At 44.9% G+C, this 6,468-nt stretch overlaps 1 pseudogene; it reads left to right on the top strand.

Moving 5' to 3' along the window:
- The first annotated feature begins 1,427 nt into the window (after positions 1-1,427).
- LOC129851573 (uncharacterized) lies at positions 1,428-5,139 on the top strand (annotated as a pseudogene).
- Positions 5,140-6,468: the final 1,329 nt, after the last annotated feature.

The following is a 6,468-nucleotide window of genomic DNA, read 5'->3' as shown; positions in this document are numbered from 1 at the left end:
GGTCCTGGACTTCCTGACGGGCCGCCCCCAGGTGGTGAGGGTAGGTAACAACATCTCCACCCCGCTGATCCTCAACACTGGGGCCCCACAAGGGTGCGTTCTGAGCCCTCTCCTGTACTCCCTGTTCACCCACGACTGCGTGGCCATGCACGCCTCCAACTCAATCATCAAGTTTGCGGATGACACTACAGTGGTAGGCTTGATCACCAACAACGACGAGACGGCCTACAGGGAGGAGGTGAGGGCCCTCGGAGTGTGGTGTCAGGAAAATAACCTCATACTCAACGTCAACAAAACAAAGGAGATGATTGTGGACTTCAGGAAACAGCAGAGGGAGCACCCCCCTATCCACATCGACGGGTCAGTAGTGGAGAAGGTGGAAAGTTTTAAGTTCCTCGGTGTACACATCACGGACAAACTGAACTGGTCCACCCACACAGACAGCGTTGTGAAGAAGGCGCAGCAGCGCCTCTTCAACCTCAGGAGGCTGAAGAAATTCGGCTTGTCACCAAAAGCACTCACAAACTTCTACAGATGCACAATCGAGAGCATCCTGTCGGGCTGTATCACCGCCTGGTACGGCAACTGCTCCGCCCACAACCGTAAGGCTCTCCAGAGGGTAGTGAGGTCTGCAGAACGCATCACCAGGGGCAAACTACCTGCCCTCCAGGACACCTACACCACCCGATGTCACAGGAAGGCCATAAAGATCATCAAGGACAACAACCACCCAAGCCACTGCCTGTTCACCCCGCTATCATCCAGAAGGCGAGGTCAGTACAGGTGCATCAAAGCAGGGACCGAGAGACTGAAAAACAGCTTCTATCTCAAGGCCATCAGACTGTTAAACAGCCACCACTAACATTTAGCGGCCGCTGCCAACATACTGACTCAACTCCAGCCACTTTAAAAATGGGAATTGATGGAAATTATGTAAAAATGTACCACTAGCCACTTTAAGCAATGCCACTTAATACAATGTTTACATACCCTACATTACCCATCTCATATGTATATATACTGTACTCTATATCATCTACTGCATCTTGCCATCTTTATGCAATACATGTACCACTAGCCACTTTAAACTATGCCACTTTATGTTTACATACCCTACAGTACTCATCTCATATGTATATACCGTACTCTATACCATCTACTGCATCTGCCATGCCGTTCTGTACCACCACTCATCCATATATCTTTATGTACATATTCTTTATCCCTTACACTTGTGTGTGTGTGTAAGGTAGTAGTGTGGAATTGTTAGGTTAGATTACTGTTGGTTATTACTGCATTGTCGGAACTAGAAGCACAAGCATTTCGCTACACTCGCATTAACATCTGCTAACCATGTGTATGTGACTAATAAAATTTGATTTGATTTGATTTGCAGGATATTTAAGAGGACGTGACCGAGTCTCATTTCTAAATCGATATACAAATCGCGGTGGTGAGTATACATAGACCACAGGTGTTATGGCATTTTGTGGTGCAATCATTATTCCCATAACAGGGCGGCGATTAACTTCTAATAAATTAACACCTAACATTTTTTACATTCATCTGATCTTTTACAGGCTATACCAAATGCACTCTAAATGGGTTTAGTAACATAGTAGACTATGCACACTAGACTAACATTGATTTTGTTAGTCACTCTCACTCATCATTAAAATGGCATAGTCATGGGGGAATATCTAGAATTGATGGAAATAAAAGTGCATTTGGCCACTTTCTGCCCATTGGCAAAATTGGTATAATTGCATGAAATGGATCATACAATTGTTCAGTTCTTTGCCCAATGGTAGAATGACAGGAAATGAACTTGCAGTAGGCAGGTCTTCCATGTAGGAATACTGGGTCATAACGGTGGTTTATTCTTCTCCTTTAGTCATGGTTCTTCCTGGGCTTCAGGTTTGGAGATGGATACTCTTTGCCTGCATTCACTGGCTTTGTGTCTGTCAAGAGACTCTAAGACCGTAAGTCAATCTGCACTCACAAGTTAGAATTTAGTGATCAGACTTGCTTCTCTCCTCTGGGTTTAATGTTCTTTTAGAGCAATTTTTCCATCTACTCTTTCTGCAGATCTTTATCCCCCTGTGTATTTCACCTGGCTTTGTGTTTAGAGGTATCCTGTCATTGGGTAGTGATTGTCCTGTTGCCGGGTGTGTTCTTTGTAGGGTTTACATGGTAGCCATTCCTGCAGTGATCCAGGCAGGCTCAGAGGCCAAGCTTTGTGCCAGCCTTCTGCAGCCCAACGAGACCCTGGTCATGACCCTATCTCTGATGGCCGACGGGCAGAACAAGAGACTTCTCCACCAGAGTTCTGACCAAGAGTTTCACCGCTGTTTCCAGTTTCAGGTCAGCCCAGCACTGGTGGACATCTAGAGCCATTCCAATAAGAGTGTACTGCTCAGCTGTGATGCATCGCTTAGGTTCTTTGTGCAATGCCAGCTTATTTTATGGGAAATGTCAGTGGTGGCCTACCAGAACTTTTCTGTGATTCAGGTGCCAATTTGTACCAGGTTTTGATTGAATGCTAGTATATACTATCGAGACAATTTATATTTGTAACTTACAGTATGCTGAATGGGATCCCTGCAGGAGTCAAACGCTCTACCTTGAAGTTGCTAGTGGCACGCTCTTACCAGCTGGGCCACACGGCACCACATTTTTAATGTCCTATGTTATCGGTCCGTTAGTTCACCGGTGTTGCCCTGTTTCCGTCCCTGACAGGCCCCTCACGTGAAGAGCGACAAAGTGCAGAACTTTAAGGTGGAGGTTCGAGGGGAAACATTTCTATCCACAGAGGAGAGAAGGGTCATGATCAAACCCTACAGCCCCATGACGTTCATCCAAACGGACAAACCAATCTACAACCCAGGACAAACGGGTAATGTTACAGCCGGTAGTCTGGTTGCTAAGAAACAGGACAATTAGGTGTTGGCATGTTCTGTAATGGTTTACTCCAGGGTTTTGACCTTTTTGGGCCCCTGACTCCATTTTGATATCAAGTTTTCCACGACCCCACCATGTTCCCTTTGTTTATTTGATGCTGTAACCGTATTACAATGAAGTACTGGAAATTCAGGGAGTTCGATTAGACTGAACGGTCATTTCAAATGCTCGATCATATTGTCAACAAGGCAGCATGGTGCGTACAGTAATTCAGGAACATAGGTCTACAACATGTTTTCTATCCGTCAAATGTTTGCATTTTCAAACATTGGGAAGGCAGCTGAAGCACATATGGGGGTTTTATCAAGACCAAACACTTTTAGGCCTATGTATATGAAAACTCCTAAATCATTACTCCGCGTGCTTTTGTACACTGCTGCAACTCGCTGTTTGTTTGTTACCTATGCGTAGTCACTTCGCCCCCACCTACATGATGATTACCTCAACTAGCCTGTGGACTCGGTACCGGTGCCCCCCGTATATAGCCTCGTTATTGTTATTCTTATTGTGTTACTTTTTATTTTTAGTCTACTTGGTCAATATTTTCTTCTTCTTGAACTGTACTGTTGGTTAAGGGCTTGTAAGTCAGCATTTCACGATAAAGTCTACACTTGTTGTATTCGGCGCATGTGACAAATAAAATTTGATTTGATTTGCCTACATCACTTTGTTTTGAGCCGGCTTTGAAAGGGGCACCTGGCTCAGGCTCCAGAGGCATCCCGGACACTCCTTCCACCGGGGTAACGCAGGACAGATCATTGAATCCCCTCCTATCACAGCCGTTAAACTCTGTAACTGTTTTAAAGTCACCATTGGCCTCATGGTAAAATCCCTGAGCAGCTTCCTTCCTCTCTGGCAACTGAGGACGCCTGTACCTTTGTAGTGACTGGGTGTATCGACACACCATCCAAAGTGTCATTCATAACTTCACCATGTTGAAAGAGATATTCAATATCTGCTTTTTATTTTTACCCATCTACCAACCCATCTGCTCTACTTTGTGAGGCATTGGAAAACCTCCCTAGTTTTTGTGGTTGAATCTGTGTTTGAAATTCACTGCTCGACTGAGGGAATTTACAGATAATTCTATGTGTGGGGTACAGAGATGAGGTAGTCATTACTGCACACAGTGAGTACATGCAACTTATGTGACTTGTTCAGCACATTTATTTAGGCTTGCCATAACAAAGAGGTTGAATACTTATTGACAAGACATTTCAGCGTTTTATTTGTAAAAAAATACATAAATAAAAAACAATTCCACTTTGACATTATGGGGTATTGTGGGTAGGCCAGTGACCAAACAAATCTCAGTGTAATCCATTTTAAATTCAGGCTGTACCATGTGGAAAAAAGTCAAGGGGTGTGAATACTTATGAATAAAACCTTGACATGTCTTCTCTCCTACCCCCCCTCCTCCAGACCAAGGTGAAGTACCTGAAGCAGACGTCAGTGATGCTCCAGAGGGAGTTTAGAGGGGTACATCCCTAACACAGTGGAGGGCCTGGTACGACTACCTGGAGTAGGACCCAAGATGGCTCACCTGGCACCAGGTCTCTGGCATAGGTAGGTATGGCTCACATATAGAACTACAAATCCCATACTCTAGTCTGCATGTTATGTGGTGTGGTCTGATCAAGTGCAGAGTGGCAGTTCTATTGGATTATATAGTGGGCGTCTTTATAATGGGATTTTTGTTGTTTTTATTGTGTGTGTGTAGGCGTGGACACGCACGTCCACCGTATCTCCAACCGGCTGGGATGGACGAGAGGTGGGACCAAGAACCCAGAGGAGACACGCAAGGCCCTGGAAGACTGGTTACCAAGGTGACACCACTTCCTGTACCTCTGACCCATCAGGTCACTCGTTAACCAGTCACTGACCAATCAGATCCCTTACAGCAGGTAAGGGAAACATTTGGCCTTGTGATTTCTGTCCGACATGATTTGATGAAGACGGGGATGGTGATTGATGATCTTCCTCTCTCTTCCCCGACACAGGGATCTATGGAGTGAGATCAACTGGTTGCTGGTGGGGTTTGGTCAACAGGTGTGTCTACCTGTCAATCCTCTCTGCTCTGTGTGTCTGAACCAGCACAGCTGCCCCTCCGCCCATCAAGCCAAGAGGCCTACAGCTGGGTCACCTCGCTCACCACACTCCCAAGACCTCCAGGGTTAAGCTGGAGCTTGGTTTGGGGTTACCACCCCCCTCAGCCACACCTGTCAAAGAGGAACCTCTGGCTACTACCCTCTCGCCTCTGCTGCCCAGAAAGAGGAAGTCCAAAGCCAAAACCTTCTCTACATGATACGACAGAAGGGGGTAGAATCCCTATAGAGATATAGGGACCTTGTCCCAATTCTCTCTCCTTCCTCCCAAAGTGTACACGTGTCACTTCCCTTGACTGATGTGAGATATGGTGGTAACTCCTACTAGCCCAGTGGTATTAACTTCCTTAGCAGGGAGACCATTTGACAGAATTTCTGTGCACTATTTATTTTGCTAGAATTTCTCACAACACCCAAAACAAATAACCTTTTAATCATTACATTAAAAAGACACCAATAAATGTTCAATAAAATTATTTTTCAAATGATCTCAAACATGTATATTGTCCCATACAATAATGTTAATCCCAAAACAAAAGCGACCTGACAATTTTGTTAATTTATCCTTTAACTAGGCAAGTCAGTTAAGAACAAATTCTTATTTACAATGACAGCCTAGGAACAGTGGGTTAACTGCCTTGCTCAGGGGCAGAACGACAGATTCTTGTCAGCTCAGGGATTCGATCTAGCAACCTTTGTTACTGGCCCAACACCCTAACCACTAGACTACCTACAATACCACTGATAATCCTTGCAGATATACCAGAGTGACTAAGACGTGTCGGGGTCAGAGGTCCATTTGGAATTAACAATGTGAGTAAAGCTCAGTGCCACAAGTGATTGAGTTCCCCCAGGAGACTACAGGGTGGTTTGGTGACCACTGCCTGGCAGATCTATTGTTGCGTACTGTCCAATCAAGAGGGCTCGTTAAATCTTCTGAACCAAAACATCTGGTATTGTACCGCCATCTAAAGTAGAGCGATGGCTTAGTTTGACAACCCAGAACACCTCCTTTCTTTCCCATTGTCAGGCCATAACCACTGCTTTTTAAAAAAGTACTGTTTTCACAGCATGTTTGCATACGTTTCTTTCATAGAATTTAGTGAGTCGTGTTGTCAGTAGGGCTCTATAGTATCTGTTGGGTCATCAATTGTTCTGTTAATCTCATTGATTTGTGAGGTGTTTACCACCACATCTTGCCTTGTCCACACCATTCATCAGGAGATCACAGCCAGGACTCATGCTCTTGTAAGACATTAATGTCATTTAGTGGCATTATGTCCTGACCCATTCCCTGATGAGAACTAAAAGAACCAGGCCTCCATGTCACAGACTGAGGAACAAAAGAGATGAGAACCCAAAGTTGTGTACAATATTTACACCTTTGTACAGTTGGCGACCC

Source organism: Salvelinus fontinalis, chromosome 3 (assembly GCF_029448725.1).
Source record: "Salvelinus fontinalis isolate EN_2023a chromosome 3, ASM2944872v1, whole genome shotgun sequence".
In the NCBI taxonomy this organism is placed as follows: Eukaryota; Metazoa; Chordata; class Actinopteri; order Salmoniformes; family Salmonidae; genus Salvelinus; species Salvelinus fontinalis.
This window is presented reverse-complemented; position numbering and strand designations above follow the sequence as displayed.